Source organism: Colobus angolensis, unplaced genomic scaffold (genome assembly GCF_000951035.1).
Source record: "Colobus angolensis palliatus isolate OR3802 unplaced genomic scaffold, Cang.pa_1.0 Scaffold396, whole genome shotgun sequence".
NCBI lineage: Eukaryota > Metazoa > Chordata > Mammalia > Primates > Cercopithecidae > Colobus > Colobus angolensis.
The window spans coordinates 333,359-353,337 of record NW_012117332.1 but is presented as its reverse complement, the minus strand read 5'-3'; positions in this window follow the sequence as shown (position 1 = coordinate 353,337).

Below are 19,979 nucleotides of genomic sequence, written 5' to 3'. Positions count from 1 at the left end.
TCAGACGTAGATTTGGTCTTTTTACAGAATCCCATACTTCTTGCAGGCTTTGTTCATTTCTTTTTCTTCTTTTTTCTTTAGACTTCTCTTCTCGCTTCATTTCATTCATTTGATCCTCAACTTTGTGTTCTAGAATACAGTCTACTCGGGGCCTTGGCGCCATCTTTTCCACTGCCTAAAACCCTTCCTCCTCTCCATTTTCAGCTCCTCTGATGCCTCCTCAGAAGGCAATCTTACCAACAAATTAAAGCAATGCCCCAAGCTCAATTCAATCTCTATTCCTAAGATTATTTTCATGGCTTTTATCATTTGTTGAAATTATTAGTATCTTCATTTATTTCAGTCTTCTTCATCCAAGTATAAGCTCCTTAAAAGCAGAACACTTACTGCTTGTTAACCACTTTTCAGCAGTACCTAGAACTAGTACCAGGTACAGAGAAGATACAAGAATATTTATCAAAAATAATAAATGAGCGAGAAGTCTAAGAATCAAGGATTTCTAAAAGATAAAGCCTACAAACCCAAGCTAAATATGGTAAATGCTATTCCATACCATAGCAAATTAGAAACAGTACGGGATTGTACATTATACATATGAACACTGTGATCTGGAAATCTCTGCCTTGTACAAATAGCTCTAGAATATATTCATTCATTTATTAAACAAATATCTATTGCACATCCACTGTGTCAGATACTATTCTAGGCAGCAGAGATTCCAGCAGTAAACATAAGACTCTACACTGAGGAAGTTTATGCTCTAGACAAGCGACACAGATAAGAAACAAATACATGTGCCAGGTGATGAAAAGTGCTATAGAGAAAAACACAGCAGTCTAAGAGAGTGGAAGGGATGGGAGCACTATTTTAAGGGCCTCAGTAGAAGATGACATGTTAGCAGAGAGGTGAAGGACAAAGACAGAACACCATATGGACATCTGAGACGAAACAATCTAGGCAGTGAGGGCAGTAAGTGCAAAGGCTGCATCAGGAGCATGCTTAATATATTCAGAGAACAGGGGAGACCAGTGTGGTTTAGGCTAGCAGGGGAAATGGGACATGACGATGATGAAAGAGCAGGAGGGGCTGGCTGAAGGCTTTCGGCACGCTACAGAAAGGACTCTGGCTTTTCCTGAAATAGATGTCACTGGACAGTGCTGGGAAGAGGATGACATGACCTCAAAAGGTCACTCTGGTCACCCCATTGAAGAGAGATTCTAGGGAGGTAAGAGTAGGAGTTAAGGGGATTCTGGGGAGGTAAAGGTAGGAGCAGGAAAACTAGTTAGGAATCCCTGCACTAGAAGGGAGAGTCTTTGCTATGTACTAAGTGTTTGAGGCATACAGCACTTATTTTAATTACTTAGAAGATTTCAGGCTTTTTTCTTGTGAGTTACTAGGCTATTTCACATATAACTAAGACTGCAGGAGTCTAACCTCTAAACGATTAGATTAGTATACTATGGCACTCAACAGCAAACATTCTTAGCTATATAACACAAACATTAATCATAAGAAAACTGAGGGGCTAATTAATATCAAAGTGGACTTCAAAAGAAGTAATATTACCAGGGATAAAGAGGAACATTTCAAAAGGATAACGTAATAATAAAATTATCAAAAAAGACAATCTTCCTTAAAGGAGTATTGTACACAATGACCAATGTTCAAATAAATTAAGCAAAAAAAGATGGATGAGACAATGTCTCTCATGCAAGAGACAAGCATATCCACAAGGAAAAGGGCACAGCTCCTCGGTGCTTCCCCAGTGCCTCCCACAGGCACCCCTGGAACTTGCCAGTCTGTGCAACCCACTCAGGGTGAGAACTCCAGATCTGCAGGAACCCAGAGCCACAGGCTCTATTACATTCTAAGCTGGGGAGGTACCACTTCAGAGCTCAAGGTTCTGTTGCCACGTAAGGATTCTGCAAGGCTCCACAGCTACGCCATCCTGTGTTTAATGCTTTTCACTCCACCACAGGCCAATGGCAGACCTGGCCATGGCCCACCACAGCATACTCAAAGCTGGGCAAATTCTTAAATGAGTGAACATACTAACCACCTAAAAATCTTGAAACAAAATTTTACCTTCAGCCATATGATGTTGTTTTTATGGGTCAAAAATGGTTGAATATTGGTAAGATCATATAGTTAAACCTATATGTTTGTAAAGAACAAAATATAAATAATCATCATTACTGTTAACTTCATTTTTTAAAAAAATTTTAATAGGCTTTATTTTTGAAAGCAGTTTTATGGTTCACAGAAAAATTGAGCAGAAGGTACAAGCAGAAGGTACAGAGATTTCCCATGTCCCTCTACCCACCCCCTCAATCTCTCCCCTTATCAGCAGTAACTTCATTTCCAACTGCAAACGAGCACTCACAACACTCCGCCTTTTGATGTGATAATTTAGCAGGAGTGATGTTACATAACTATTACTCAGATGTCCTCAGCTCTGTGTGGTCCATGCAGTGGCACCAAGCTCTTTCCATGTGTTCGTTAACACTGGCAATACTCATTTGCAGGTGTTCAATGTAGTAACAATGGACTAGCACAGCACAGAAAACATGGACTAATATGGACTAGCACAGCACAGAAAATGCTTATTTCGATAATGAAAAACAGATGTAATTCTAATGTGTGTGTATATATATGTACGTGTGTATGTGTGTTAAGACTCAGAGTGCTTTTGAGTTAAAAACTTTAAAAAAACAGTTTTGTTTGCACTCAGCTCAGCATGTTATGGGATACTTTCCAATGCTGTTGCTGTCAGCCATTATTATTGTTAATTATATCACCTTATAATAAATCATATTATGGTAAATGGGAAGAGCACCTAGCTGGCTCTGGGTAATTTAGATGTGGTCTTAGCACAGTCAAGTAAGACTGCTGCCAATTTCTTTTTCTTTTTTTGTTTTTTTTTTTTTCTTTTTTTACAGATACAATCTTCTCTGACACTGATGTGTTTACATGTCTGGTTTCAACTCAAATGCTTATTTGACTACCTCTTAATTCTCTCTGTGCCTCAGCTGGAGAGGAAGGGACAGGCTGATGAAAGAGAATGGAGTTAACTCTTGGAAACTGAGTAAGGTGGGAACAGTCACGGTAGCTCATAGGCTCAGAGACTGGCCTCATGGCCTATGTCCTAGCAAAGGAAGGGAGCTACCGTATCAAAGAGCTATTGAATCTGACACGATGCCAAGTCTGTTGTGGTTTACCTGGATAGAATGGGCTGTTTCTGCCTTGAAATGCCTCCTGCTGCAATAAAGATAAGTTGTGCCCCTGGTTCTGGACCACAGTGGAGAGATGGATGGAGCAGAGATGGAAACAAAGAAGGTCCCAGATCGTGAGCATGGTCCTAGAGAAGCAGTCATGGCATCTTACACTTGACAGGGTCTGCAGAAAGTCACCCTAAATCAAGCAATAAAGGCGCCTGGGTCCGGGCTGTGCACCCCCTTTGGCCAGAAGTATTCTGCCACATTTTCATTTGCAAGGTTTCTAAGAACTGTTCTTGGTGTGTCTTGAATGGCTCGTACTTGTTAACTTTACAGGAATGTGTGTTCATAGGAAGCCTGTTAATCAAATTGCCAACATAAATTACTTTTCCTCATTTTTGAAGGCTTGTCCAATTAATAAAAGGCTGATGCTTATGTACTGGAGTCACTTTAGGCCACTGGGGGGTTGGGGTCTAGTTAACGTTTATTGATTCAATGTAGTTTTTCCTGTCACTTTGAGGACATTTATTCAATTTTGAAATGAAAAATGATGGTAAAATTGGAAAAGAATATGTAAGACATTTATGAAAAACAATTCCCCAATTTAAAAATAATATGGCCTTCCCTGTCAGGCTTTGCTGCCAGCTGTTATTTAAACTTGTATGCTCCTGCCTAGTGAGAGTCAGCAGCTGAGAGCAGGAAACCAGGGCATTTATGATGGAGTTCCTGTTATTGACTTATTCTTAGACAAAATGCCAAGTTTCTTTAGACAGTACAGTAGGCCCACTGTGGAAGCACAGTGTGAATACTGATGTGACATTTAGGCTATGATTTTTGTTTTATGTGTCCAGATTTTTTTAATGACTTTTAAAACAAAGTTTTCTGTAATGATTTGGAGACAGTGGTTAACGCTAACAAAAAAAAAAAAAATGTGTTTTTAAAATAGAATCTAACTGGTATACCAAAGAAATATAAGTAGTTTAGGTTGATTCCAAAGGCTCTACCAGGTTTTCTTCACAGGTGGATACATTTTGGTAAAAAACCTTGCTGTAGGCTGGGAGGAAAGCAAGTGAAACATCATCACAATAGCACAGGGAATGAAAACTATAAATGATCATATGAATATACACAGAAAAAGGCATTTTGTAAGACTAAAGATTATTGTAGACCAACATATATCAGCAATTACCATTTTCCTTAATTGGGGGTGGGGGAGTACAATTTCCCTTGAAGCTAAGTAGAAGTTATCTCTGGAAAACCTGACTTTCCAAATTTTCTCAATTTGGGTGACTAACATTCTTAGGGAAACTTATTTCAGGAAACTACAAAACTAGCATCCTAGGTTGTCTTTATTTTGATAGGGTTAGGGTTAGGATTCAAGTTCACACCATTTTCTCTACACGCCAAATATACATTATCAATCACCAGAGCTGTGGGCTGGCCTGTGACAGGGTCATTTTCCCGGCCTCTTCATGCTGGTCTTTCCACAGGTAGAGTTAATTTCTGTATCAAGAAGTGCTCCTGCCTCCTTTCATCTCCCTTCTTCCCCCACATCTTGTCCAATGCTCTCTCATCCCTCTACTACTGAAATGCAACAATTAAATAGCAATGATTCAGTTTACTATCTTCCTGCATACATCCCCTATGTGTAAAGGACACCCTTTCATTCATTCAACTGAGATTTACCAAGTATTGCTCATGTGCCAAGTGCTGCTTTAGGCATGTTGGCACAGTGACACGAGACAAAGGCCCTGCATTGTGGAGCTCACCTTCTAGAGCTGTGCTATTCAATACAGCAGCCACTACCCACATGCGGCTACTTCAATCAACTAAAATGAAAGAAAATTAGAAATTTAGTTGTTCAGCTGCACTAGTCATCTTTCAAGTGTTCAATAACTACATATGGCTAGTGGCTGTTATATTAGATGGTGCAGAACGGAACATTCCCATCATTACAGAAAATTTCATTGGCCAGCACTTTCCTAGTAGACAGGTTACCTTTATCACTGATGGTTTTGGTCAGGTTACAAGACCAGGGATCAGCATATAATCTGTCCCTTTCACCTACTGGTAAAAGGTGGCAAACTACTTAGCTCCACAACTTGACCACAGCACTCTTTTTTAAGCCCAAGCTTGTGTTAGGGGCCATCTTTCTGTTATCTCCTACATAATTACCATAATGCTAAAATCTATGAATACCATTTGTTTCTGTAACAAAAGTTAATCTATACTATGTGTGGTTTGATGAAGAACTTTTTCTAATATTGAATTTTTTTTACATCTAAAGTTTTACAAAGAAAAATAATTATGACATTTATTGAGCATTTGCTGTCTGCTGGTTATTGTCCTAAACCCTTTAACAGAGTTTTTCTCATTTAATTCTCTCAGCAATCCCAAAAGTGAATGTTAATAACACCATTTTACAAATGAAAGTTTTGAAGATACAGTATAACTTGGTTAAAGCCAAATTATTAATGGATAATGGCAAAGCTGAAACATTCAACTCAGAGTGGTATGTTCTTTGGTTTTAAATGCTACTATTCCCCATCCTCTGCCTAAGTTCAGCATTAGTTGCATATAAAACTCCCCCATTGAAAAGTTTGTCTCCTTAAGTTCTATCCTGTAGCAAATCCCACACATCCTGCTGCCTTCTTACCATGTCCTCTAATCCAAGGCACACTGTCCTTGTGTCCAGACTATTCTAACAGCCTCCTAACTGGTCTCCCTTCTGCCAATGTGGCCCTCTGGAGTCTAGCTTCTATAAAGCTGCCAGAATGAGGATTACATTACAAATCAGACCCTAACTCCTTTCTATTTAATAGCTCCCATTTGTTTCCGATTCCAATTAGAATGACATCCAAATGCCTTATCAAGTTCTTGCGAGTCCTGCACAATGCAGCCCTTGCAATATGCAGAGATGTTACCAAAGAAGTTCTTATGCCGGAGCCACTGCATCTCTGCTTGCACCTCTTCCATCTACCCCCACAGACTGCTACAAGGTGGACTCTTTTTCACTCTTCAATCTAAGCCTTCGGGGGAGGGGGTGTGTGTCTGTGTGTGTGTGTTGTAGGCTTTTGTGTGTATGTGTGACAGAGAGGTTTTTGATAATGATACCAATTTCTTTAATAGATATGCTACCATACTTGTGTTCTGTTTCATGACAAGTCAGTTTAGGTTGGTTGTCCTTTTTCAAGCAACTTCCCCATTTTTCACTGTAACAATTTGGTGGCACTACAAAAGCACAGACGGCCGGGCATGGTGGCTCACACCTGTAATCCTAGCATTTTGGGAGGCCAAGGCCGGCAGATCACCCGAGGTCAGGAGTTCGAGACCAGCCTGACCAACATGGAGAAACCCTGTCTCTACCAAAAATACGAAATTAGCTGGGCATGGCGGCGCATGCCTGTAATCCCAGTTACTCAGCAGGTGGAGGTTGTGGTGAGCCAAGATCGCACCATTGCACTCCAACCTGGGCAACAAGAACAGAACTCCGTCTCAAAAAAAAAAAAAACCTGTCTGGATGCCTAGACATCCAACTCTGAAATGAGTTTTCCCATTCAAGCAAAGTGTTGTTATATTTAATACTGGATGGTTCTGGGTTCTCACCCCAAGTGTGGAGTGTGGTCAGACTCCAGAGGTGCCTCTGGGAGGCTCTAGGAGGTGCTGAGGAGCTATGCCCACTCCTTCATGGTCTACTTGTCTCTTCATGAATTCATGCATCTTTTGATGTATTCCTTTGTCCATTCAGCAGTAAATAAGAGGAAACAAGTTGAACAGAGTCCAAGTGGTCATTTTCATCAAATTTGTCAAACTCAACCATCACTGTTACCTGGCTCACCTCATATTCATATACCACTTTGAGTGACAAGATGCAGAAAACCACATAGCAGTGGTTCTTAAACTTTAGGCTGCATCCAAGTCATTCATTCACAGACTGCTAGGCCCCACCCCTCAGAGTTCTGGCTTGGTAGGTCTAGAATGTGGGTCTAGGATTCCAAACAAATTCCCAGACTGACGCCAGTACTGCTGATCTGAGGAAACACTATGGGAACCACTGCTTTAAAGTATTTCCAGGAATATTTGTTTAGGAACAGTGCAGATGATATTCCTTAGTCTGAGGATTTCCTTACCTGTTATCTGAAATTACTCTAGCAGTCCATCAGAGCCATGAAGGGAGAACAAGCACAGGGGTGAACTAGTGAAAACCACGCTCCCAGAAGTATTAGTGGTGGCATTCACAGCCATGCTATGAGGTCAAAAAAAACCTTAGAAGTTTCACTTATAAGGTCATGAAAACATAAGCTTTACTCTATTAGGATCAGGTGAAGCTGCACATAAGTTAGAACCCAACACACGTCATGTAAAAGAAGTCTGATGGTAGCCAGTCAAGAACTGTCGATTATGGGATCAACAATAATTAATGACGTAGGTAGCCTCCTTCTATATCTGGCTTCTACCTTCAAGTTTATGTCATCACCCAAAACTGCTGCTGGAGCTCCAGACATCACATCCGTGTACCAAGAAACAGAAAAGCAGAAGGTAAAGGCACAGGGGACATGTCTCCCAACTCTCAACTTCCGTTAAGCAGGCTTTCCAGAAGTTCCACAAAGCACTGTCACTTATGTTCATTGGCCAGAATTGAATCACAGTCACGTTTACTGCTAAGGAAGCTGGAAATGTCGTCTTTTAATTAAGCTCAGAGTTCACCCCAAATAATATAGGGATCATATTTATAAGGAAGAAGTGGAGACTAACTGGTTGTCCATGCCACAATGACAACTAACTACTGAACTTACAACATTAGAGTTTAGAATTGTAATCAAATTTACAAAATTGTATTGGATCCAAATTGCCCATTAACTTGTCTGCATTGTTTCTAGAACCATTTTGTTCCTAGCACCTAGCAGATGCTCAATAAATATTTGTTGAAGGAATGAATACTATCCCTAAGAGCAATTAGCCTATTGTTATGTAAAAATAAAAGTGATTCTCATTTTACATCACCCCTTCCCCTCTGGAAATTACAGTCCTGCCCATTTGAAGTTTCTGCAGGGAAGACTGCAAGGTTAACAAGGCCACAAGCAATTTCCTTAATAACTAAGGGGAGTTACACAGTAAATTCCTCTCAGTAGGAAAATATTGAGAAGATTTCTCTAAAATAGGATCTTAAGAACCAAGAAATTAAGCATATGTTTGCCAAGTTAGTAGCTTTTTCCAGGCATATGAAAAACCCAGTCAGGAAAGATGAGGTGGAAAAGGCAGACAGGTATTCCTTTCCCAGATCAGAAAAGTTTTACTTAGAAGGTCATGAAAACATAAGCTTTACTCTGTTAGGATTAGGTGAAGCTGCACATAAGTTAGAACCCAACACACGTCATGTAAAAGAAGTCTGATGGTAGCCAGTCAAGAACTGCTGATTACGGGGTCAACGATAATCAATGACCTAGGTAGCCTCCTTCTATATCTAGCTTCTACCCTCAAGTTTATGCCATCACCCAAAACTGCTGCTGGAGCAGTTTAGATTAGAAAAGATGTATCCATCATTTTCAGGAGACCTGCTCTGTTATCAGCTGTATCACAGCCAAACAATGCAGTTAGCTTAACTGCATTCAATATTCCATTTTACAGATGACAAAATTGTCACAAAGAAAGGCTAAGCAACTCACCTAAGAGTAAATATCAAATCAGTAGCAAACCTAAAAACAGAAGCTACTATTCTTGATCGCCAGTCCATATTTCTTACAGTCACAGGAAAATTGTACAGAGTATTACATACAAGCTGTACATAGCATTTTCCCACAGCTTTCAGGGCCACAAAGAGGTGGTACTGATGAAGGCCCACATATCTTAGATGCTTATAAGAAACTGTCTGCATGATTATTCAAAACCCTTTCCCATAGCTTTATGGCAGCCCAAACTGTGGAAGAGCTCAATGCAGTTGAAATACCCGAAGGAAAGTAAAAGCGCTTTAGAAAACAGCTTGCTCAAGATGTGGTAATTTGAGAAGCCATAATTTTAGAAAGGGCATGTTTTACTATTTTCTTCAAGTTAAACACATTTTGCTAAACGATTATCACTAACTGAATTCTAAGGTCTGTACAGTAGGCTACATTTAAAAAAAAAAAAATTTAAATATCCATCTGAAAACTCACTATCACCATCCTTATTTAATGAAAACTAAGGATGTCTTGGGTTAAGGAAATCTAATGTTCTCAGTAGCACAGGTAACAACTGTGTGTCTGACCTGAGCAGTCCTGGCCAAGCATAAGAGCAAGCATCTTACCAAACTTAATTCTCAAGCTCAATTTTGGAAACCTCTTCCACTACTTCAAGAAAACTGCTTTGGATCCCCACCTCCTTAATGTTAACAGCACACGGTTAAGTGTTCACCAGGCCATCGCAAAATAAAAAAAGAAATCAAGATATTATCAGATAAGCCCATGACTCAATCATCAGACTTCTTATGACATCTTCTACTCTTGAGATTACTTCCTAACTATTCTGATGTTAAAATATCCTTTATTTTAAATGATGGCAACCTAAAATATACTTGGTTGAAAAAACAAGAGCACTGGTTGCCCCACACTGAACCTGGAATTAGTACATACTGCAGGGGTAGAGGCTGCTCGTTAGGGAAATCAAGAAGTCTGGGCCACTAAACACAACGGACTCTGCAGATCTGATGTTCTGGGCAGCTTCAGCCCAACGACAAATGCCAGAACTGGCTGACGAGCTCATCTTCCCCCTGCAGGGGGAGCAGTCCCGCACAACAGGCAGCTGTTAGCCAAGATGCCTTGACCACAGTGGGTACTCACACACCTGTTGTCAGTTTTCAAGTGCCAGGTCAAACCTTGCATATAACGTATCTCTAATACACACACACACACACACACACATTCTCTCTCTCTGGACTGAATTCTGGAAAACTTCTGCTTATATCACTTATAGTTAGCAATATCAAACGTGTATTTATTAAAACCTCTGGAAAGCCAGTAAGTGGCCCTAAAAAAGGACACGTAAGACAGAATAATTTTAAAATTGGGAGGAAAACCTATATTGGGGGTTCTAATACGATCTACCACAATGTTTAATGCTAGGCTAAAGACAGATTCTTAAGCTGTTTCAGGTAAAACAAGAGGCTAACAGAGCCCAGCTCACCACTACCATGGCTGCCAGGCACAGGAAGACAGAACACACACTCTTCACCCAAAGGACCCAAAACCTAGCATGAAATGATCTGTAAACAAGACAGCCTTAATATATATAAAGGTGATATAATCTGTTGTATGTAATTAGTGAAAAAGATAATCACTATTTTTACACTGTAAAGAAAACAAATCTTCATACGAATAAATTTTCTAGCTACTGAAAGTAACCAATTTAGCTCCTGGGTGCTTTTTTTTAAATATTATAATCAACAAATTTGTATAGAATATTTCAAAAATCTATTTCCTACTTTTCACAGATTGCATTTTAAGGATGCAAGCTCTGAAACCAGAGTGTCCAGTTAGCATTCCAGGTCCACCACACAAGGCAGGCCAAGTTCATCTCCATAAGCCTTAGTTTCTGCACCTACCTTACCATACTGTTTAAAGGATTAAATGGTATAATGCACATAAAATACTTAGAACACTTAGCCTGGCAAATAGTAAGTGTTCAATATATTTTACCAAGTATGAAGAAAACCTGTAGTGGTCAGGGTTTTTTAACTATCAAGTTATCTAACAAAAGCCCCAGTGTGCTTACCCATCCTTTCCTGGTGTAACACAGCCCCAGGAGTGCCTTGAGAATGGATGGGCTAAGATGTGAGTATGGAGTTCTGTGTAGACCAATGAGACAGGAAAGGAAATCAGCTAGCGGCTTCCAGGAAAGGCCTGCTTACTCCTAAGGTGGGGTAAGAGAAAGACAGAGCCGGGACACGGGCAGAGCTGTCTGCTCCTGAACCTGCATCTCTGGGTACGGCACCTGGTGGTGCTATACCCACCCTCTGCCCTATCACACCACATGTAGCTCATCCCTTTCACGGCACTTAGTGACTGACACGGTTTGGCTCTGTGTCCCCATCCAAACCTCATGTTGAATTGTAATTCCCAGTTTTGGGGGAGGGACCTAGTGGGAGGTAACTGGATCGCCGGGGTGGATGTCCCCCTTTCTGTTCTCATGATAGTGAGTTATCATGAGATCTGATGGTTTAAAAGTGTGTGGCACTTCTCCCTTCACTCTTTCTTCTGCTGCCATGTGAAGATGTGCTTCCTTCTCCCTTCACCCTTCCACCATGATTGCAAGTTTCCTGCAGCCTCCCAGGCATACTTCCTGTACAGCCTGCATAACTGTGAGTCAATTAAACTTCTTTTCTTCATAAATTACCCAGTCTCGGGTAGCTCTTTAGAGCAGTTTGAGAACGGACTAACACAGTGATTATCCAAAATAGCTCTGGTTTGCTTACTTAGGTCTTTCCTCTGCCACGACACCAGAAGAGTAAGAGGAATGTCTTTTGGGGATGTGCGTTTCCAATGCCCCTTACACAAGTACTTGACATCTGGGGCCATGTCTACCACGTTCATTCCCACCTGAACATAGTGGGTGTTCAGCAAGTACCTGCTGAAGAAGTAATAAAATAATCTCATTCCAAGGCAAGAAAATCTAACTGTTTGTTTTCCAAATGACATCTGCTTATTTTTAATGTGTATCACACTTTCAATTACTTTCTCCTCCAATTCTCTAATTTGCATGTTAAACTTTAGATAAGACTAATTCAATAGTAACATCTGCCCTATATGTTTTAAAAAATAGACCCTACATCAAAAGATGTGCAAAACAAACCAAAAGGATGCGCAAATATGTCTATTTGAAATGCTCAAATAGTTTCACTATCCTTTTTAGCAAGATCCTCCCCATCAAAAAAAACACTAGAAAAAATTTTTTAACTCCCAAAGAACATGTAAGGCAGGAAAAATGTTAGTACTTTTTAAATAATCTATGCCGTGAGGTCAGAAAACAGACATTAGTGAGAATGAGCCCACAATTCTAAATTCCCATGAAATATTTATTCAATTTGAAAACAATGTTACCAAGTTTGCGACTTCCAGTCTTTTACGTAAGCCAAAGTAGGAACTAGGTACTCTTGTAAGACGTAATGCATAAAAGCCTTCCAAAATTACGACTTTCCCATCCCTTTTCCCAGTTTCATCACCTAAAATTTACTAAACCTTCAACAACTGGTAATAATTTAACCAATCCCTTTTGAATTACAGTTCATTCAATTAAGTAAATATAGCAAAACTGTGTAAGGAATTTTAATGTCATAGTACCTATTTGTTTTTAATTTAGAACCTGTGTTACATTTCTCTGTAATTCAATTGATTAAGAAGCCAAGTAGATGTGATATTTTGTGATATGATAAAGAAAAGTTATACTTCAAACATGGACTTTTTAACATATGAATTCAATTATAAAATAGCAATATCTCAACTAACTCCTTCAGTGGCGCTAGTGTTATTTTCTACCTGGGAAAGTTAAGAGTTCAAGAAGATCTTTCTCAAAAACTTACGCAGGCAAGCATACAGACATGTTAACAATTCAGAATCCACCCAAGCCTAGACAAAACACTGCTTCAAGACTTGAGCACTGCAGGACCAACATTTCAAAGAATTTTTCCCAAAAAGAAAGAGCAACAAAAAAAATCAACAGGACAAAACCTCAAAAACATTACAACAATTTTTAGATAATAATAAAAGTTACAGGATATTCCTTATGCACTTAAATTTTACATTTAAACAATACATATTCTCTAATTGCATAGCCCCAAGCCCATGTTTCTCAAGGCAATAAAAACTATAAAGCTATTAAGAATATAATTGCTGGAGAAAACATCCTTGGTAGTCTTTGTGTCAGAAAGGACTTGACTTCTTAAATTATCAGCTTTTCCACTTATACAAAAATTATATTAATTTGTTAAAAAAAAAAAAACTAAATGAGAAACACTGAGCTTACTACTTGAAAACAACATGACAATCACCTTTTACATGTGCAGCCCAACATGGATTCTGACTATACAACATAAGAGCGTGTGTCATCCTCTGGAAAGCTTAAAAGGGCAGTATTTTTTGAATGCTTAATTCTGTTAAAAATAATCAGTTTAAGTCTTTAAAAAGAAAAATATCACTGTTTCTTATCATTTCTTCTGCATGCCCATGGCATTCTTTTACTTAACTTCTATCCCCTAAGGTTACTCCCTTTCTAGGTGACTTAGGAACCTCAGGGACAGGGAAATCAAAATCAGCCCCTACTGTACATTCCTTTTGTCCCAGTTTCTTTGAATTCAATAAAGGGGGCATGGGCTCTCACTGCTGATCTCTGTTCACAGTATTAGAAGTCATAAAACTGTAATCCACAGCCAAAGCTCACCACAGGTGGCAAATGTCACTGAGGGAAGCCTTTTCAGACTGTCCTGACTGAAGAGTCCCTCAAAATATGTAGCAAGGAATCCCTTGATTTATGGTAGCTGGTGAAACCTGGCAGTGGGGGCAGACTCGGCAGCTCTAAATTCTAATTCCAGCTGCTTATTAACCTGTCATTTGCTAATGGTGAGACCTTAGGCCCATTAAACTGTTTGGGTTTCAATCTCTTTTTCATTTGTGACATGAAAATAACAATACAGACCCAATGGTCTTGACAAAGCAGTTGTAGAAATTAAATGGGATATTTGATGTAAACTCACTTTGAAAAAGGAGAGCAAATAAAATACAAATTGATGTTGTCAGAAAAGTCCAAAAAACAGTTCTACTATAGATTGGGGGAAGGAAGGGGTACACATGGAGGAAAAAAATAAAACAAGGGTAGGCCCAGAGCAGATTGCTGGGCCATGCTTCAGTGTAGGACAGCTAGGAAGAGCACCCTTTAAAAACTAACCCACACAAGGAGACCACCAATCAGCGAGCATTAGAGGACACAGCAGGACGAGAAGAAAGCACACTGGGGTCGTTACGAGAACAGGATGATGAAGGCTAGAATTCAAGCTTAAATGGGAGAAGGGATGAACTAACACTATTCAGAGTTTTTGGTTAAATGAAAACGTGAACAAGGTAATGTTCCTTACACATTTTGAGGCAACAACTAAAACAAGTACTTTAGCAGAAACGTCAAGATGACCTATGGAGTGTTAATTTTTCATTTAAATATTTCCAAAATTAAAATAAACCTGACTTTGGGCTCCTTAGAAAAAGAGTTGATTGCCGATCTGGTGCAGGAAAAAATGTATGAATCCTTTTGTCATACCAGAAAGCAATGAAAAAAAGACTATCAAGCCTCTATCAAAAGGACACAGAAGCCAAATGGAAAGGTTCACAGATTAGGACAAGTAGATTAGGCCGCAGATTAGGACAACCAGAACTTCAACAATGGGACAACAAGCTTCAACTGACACACATCAACAATATTTCATTCCATGAATTCACAACAGTACTAAAAACAAAATTAGTCACCATTGGAGACTGGTATGGAACCAAGTCATTAAAAACTGGTACAGAAAAATAACTGATCATTTATTGTGCCTTTTCTATACCTCAGAGTAACCAAATACAGTTGGCCCCTTGTATCCACTGGTTCCTCACCGAGGATTCAACCAACCGCAGATCAAAAATATGAGGGGAAAAAATGGATGGTCTTGCACCTGTAATGAACATGTACAGACTTTTATTGTCATTATTCCCTAAACAATATAGTATAACAACTATTCACAGAGTATTTTCATTGTATTAGATATTATAAGTAATCTAAGTATGATTTAACCTATATAGCAGGATGTGTGTAGGTTATATGCAAATATTATGCCATTTTATTTAAGCGACTTGAGCATCTGTGGATGCTGGTGTCTACAAGGGTCCTGGAATCTATACTTCATGGATACCAAGGAATGATTACACTTACGAGCTTCTTTTTTTATATAAATTTTCTTTCTTTCTTTCTTTTAAGAGACAGGGTCTCACTGTTGGCCGGGCTAGTCTTGAATTCATAGCCTCCCGTGATCCTCCCTCCTCAGCCTCCCAAAGTGCTGGGATTACAGGCAAGAGCCACCACACACAGCAAGAGCTTCTCTTTTTTAAAAAGTATTCCACTAATCACTGAAGAAAAAAATTATAGAATTAGATTATCACAACTGGCAACTCCTAATGAAATAATGGATGATCTTGAGAATGATCTTTAATGGTTGCTGATATTACATGAAGAAAACCAAGATATCACATACTTCTTAATGGAAGTACATAAGACCAACTGTGAAGTACTTTTGTCTCTACCCCACATCAAGAAAAATCATCAATTTACAGGAAATAAAGGGATAAAAGAACACTTTGGGAATATAATCCATCAAATTCAGACTATGGAAGAAACAAAACACAGCAAATGGCTCAGTGTCCTCGACAAACAGATTATGAGAGAGGATGGGAAAGGGAGAAAGAGACACATACAGAGATAGAGACATAGAGAGAGAAAAAGAGACAGAGAGACAGAGAGAGGGGTAACAGTCCGTTTTCAAGCTGCTGATAAAGACCTAACCCAGACTGGGTAATCTATAAAGAAAAAGAGGTTTAATGGACTCACAGCTCCACGTGGCTGGGGAGGTCTCACAATCATGGCAGAAGGCAAAAGGAAAAATGAGAGCCAAGCAAAAGGGTTTCCCTTTATAAAACCATCAGATCTCATGAGACTTGTACACAGCATGGGGGAACCACCTTCATGATTCAGTGATCTCCCACCGGTTCCCTCCCACAACACATGGGAATTATGGGAGCTACAATTCAAGATGAGATTTGGGTGGAGATACAGCCAAACCATATCAGTGGGGGAAGGAGGGAGAAAGAGACAGTAGAGAGGGAAAAGAGAGAGAGATGGGGAGGGAAGAAAAATAGGAGAAAGGAAGGAAATGAAGGAAGGGGGAAAGGAGGTAATTAAAGACAGGCTAAGAGACATCGATTTAATGTATCACCTTATTCGGACCCTGATTCAAGCAAATTATTAAAAATAATTATGAGACAATTAGTGAAACCTGAACACTGATAGATATCTACTTGTATTAACGAACTATTATTAACTTAGTAAATACAATAAAGGTTATGTGGTTAGTTTTTTTTTGTTGTTTTTTTTTTTTTGAGATGAAGTCTCGCTCTATCGCCCAGGCTGGAGTGCAGTGGCTGGATCTCAGCTCACTGCAAGCTCCACCTCCCAGGTTCACGCCATTCTCCTGCCTCAGCCTCCCAAGTAGCTGGGACTACAGGCGCTCGCTACCTCGCCCGGCTAGTTTTTTGTACTTTTTTAGTAGAGATGGGGTTTCACCGTGTTAGCCAGGATGGTCTCAATCTCCTGACCTCGTGATCTGCCCGTCTCGGCCTCCCGAAGTGCTGGGATTACAGGTTTAAGCCACCACGCCTGGCCCGCGGTTACTTTTTAAAAGAGCCAATTAAAGATACATACTATAATAAATACAGCTGAAATCATACAGTGACCAGAATTTACTGTAAAAATCTGGAAGGGGATCACAGAAACACTGAGCTACATATGAAATAAATTTGTCTATGAGTTAATAATTACTATTAGAGGATGGGGATGTGGGGGCTCACTATACTATGATTATCTACCTCAGTATATATTCGAAAATTTCCTTAATAAAAAGTTTAAATAAATAAGGCTGCCTTGAATCACTATGGGAATAGGACAGCATATAGACTCAAAAGATTTTAGATTAAATAGTTTTAAAGAGGACAATACATGCTACTTAAGGAGTTACAATGAAAGATATTTTAATTTCTAGTTATATAGCATGTAAGGTTCAGAAATACATACATAATGTTTTTAAACTCTAATGAAGAGACTAACAATCTCATTCCATAATTCCTACATGATAAATTATTTTGAACATTTTAACAAAAACATGATCTTCATTGACTCAAGTTAGTATGAAACAGATTCTACCTTAATCAGAGTGATAGGCATGTGTTTCCCGAGTACTATGAACCTCTAAGATTACATGGTGGCGTGTGCATGTGTGAGCATGTGTGAGCATGTGTGTGCATGTGTGAGCATGTGTGAGCATGTGTGAGCATGAGTGTGCATGTGTGAGCATGTGTGAGCACGTGTGCACATAGGTAAACTGCACTCACGCTTCTTTGTGGGAAAGAGCCAGACTTCAGTTAAAGGGGTCTGAGCTGGTGTGGTGGCACGCACCTGTGGTCTCAGATACTCAGAAGACTGAGGCAGGAGGAGCACTTGAGCCCAGGAGTTCAATGCCAACCTGTGTCAATGAAACCTGCTTAACCAGCAACTTGCACACATACAAATTTTCTAAGGAGGAAACACATCTACAAGATAATCACTAGGATTCTTCATAGCCCTTTGTGCCATCCCTTTTACACTGCATTTACGTGCTCCAAACCCCCCGGAGTGCTTTCAGTTGGCTGCTTCCCACCTGCCTCTCCCGGGCAGGTGCCTCTGCGGCAGCCCCCGCACCTCAACCCCTTTTCGCAGCCAACTCCCATGGCTTCTCACGGAAGGGAGCTCAGTGGTTCCCACTCTAGGACACTTCCCCAGGACTTGGCAAGGTTTGCACCCTTCTGAAAGCCGCACATCAGCCCTCCCTGCCAGCCTCCCACAGCTGCCCTGGCTTCAACCGCCCACCTAGCCTGAGTGCTCAGCATGTGGACTCGAGCTGGCTCTGCACCCAGCTCAGAATACAGCCCTGAACTGTAAGCATCAGGTAAGCAGCTCAGCAGTGGTCACTAGAGGGACAGAGATCATCAGACACCAACTTCTGTGAAGCCCACGCTGGGACACTTGGCTGCACCCCCTCCCACCTGACCCTCCCCTGCTTCCTGGCCTGCCCTGCTTGATTTCCCCTCACCTCATTCTCCACCACACCAAGAGCTGCCAGCTCTATTACCAGTACATGTGTTTGCCCATAATAGAGATCTGCCATATATTTTTAACATACTGAAATACTTTTATAATACAACAATATTTATATAGTAAAATATATGACATATAAAAATATTTTCAATATTAAGCGAAGGTTTATATTCGTGGTTTGTTTAATTTCAAGGGAGAAACAGATAATTTCATTAACTTGCTTTTGAACTAAGCCTTTTACTGGGGTAAGGTAGGAGAAACATCTCCCAACCCTGTTTTAAACAGCAAACATCAAAATGTGCTTACAATAATGCTGCAAATAGCTTATAAAGTGATGGTCTCTTCTGAGGATTAAACTTGCAAAGATCTTAACACACACAAGGCCTGGTATATATAAGCACTCAATATGTTTCAGCTGCTGTTATTAGTGGCTTTGCATGTTAATAACTGAAATATCAGGGCACTTTAATACAGGTAAGTGAGCCCCTCCCACTCTCCTCCAAGCCTCCCAGTGCCCCCCAAGGCCCTGGATGAACTGAGTTAACTGGAGCCAAAGCCTACCAAGAAACAGCCCTACACATCCTTCTTTTAAAGGAGTAAAGAAAAGATTAGTTTTGACCCAGAAAATAAAAAGTCAAGCAGTATTTTAAAGGAGTAAAGAAAAGATTAGTTTTGACCCAGAAAATAAAAAGTCAAGCAGTATTTTACCCAAGTTAATTTGGACTCTGGAATTATTCTGCCAGTGTCTGAAAAACAAAGGGACTGAAAACAACTGCTGTCAGGCTCCTAAGGAGCTGACAAGTGGTTTGTCAAGTGAGTATTCACCACCACCTGCAGGGGTACCCCTAAGCCTCAAAATGGCTTCCAAACCTCCTCACCACCTTTCCTCACTGCTTGCCCAGCACCACCTCAAGCCTGACCATTTTCTGACTTATTCACCTTTTTGTAACATATGCAGAGTTGGAGCAAACACCTCAGAGAAAAAGAGGAAAAGAGAAGAAAGTCGAGGATGAAGTTGAACTCATCTGAATACCAAGACAACAACCCAACTCGCCTCTGGAAATGCACAGGTGAAAGAAAAGCAAGGAAGTAAACAGCAAAAAGGAACCCCATCTTTCTCTACCTCAAGTCCACAGAAATTGCCTCCCTTCTTAGTTTTAATGACGAAAAACAAGGGATGAAGATATCTTTGACTACAGGAAATGAAAAATTAAGCCAAACCAGTTAGATCAGATCATCCATAAATTACAAAATTTTTCACCTTATATTGTTTCTTGGACTAAGAGTCTGTCTTTGCCAGAAAGTAGTGATTCACTTTTGCAAATATATCATGATACCACACTTTTACATCTTGCAATGGAAAATAAGCAATATTTTAAAACTCACTTCAGAGAGTACAGAACATTACTTTAATTTTTATCTTTCCCAAATAATTATTAAATATATTTAATATGCACATTTGTAATTATGAATCTTCTACATATCTTAATGTGTATTCTAAAGTGTTTCAGATTATAATCACCATATCATTTATTGAGAGCTATGTTACGTACCAACAACCCTGCAATTAGTGTTAATTATCTTCATTCTGTAAGTTATGAAACTGAGGTTTGTAGAGGCTAAAGTTTACTCAGGGTCACAAGGTTCCAAGAGCTAACCTAACACCTGTGCTCTTTTTCACAGGTTCTAAGCATTGAGAATTTCTTTAAAAATCTTCTAATAAATAAATAGGCTGGGCACAGTGATTCAGGCCTGAGTTCTAGCTACTTGGGAGGTTGAGGAGGGAGGATTGCTTGAGCCCAGGAGGTCAAGGCTGCAGTGAGCTCTGATCATACCACTGTACTCCAGCCTGGGCGACAGAGCAAG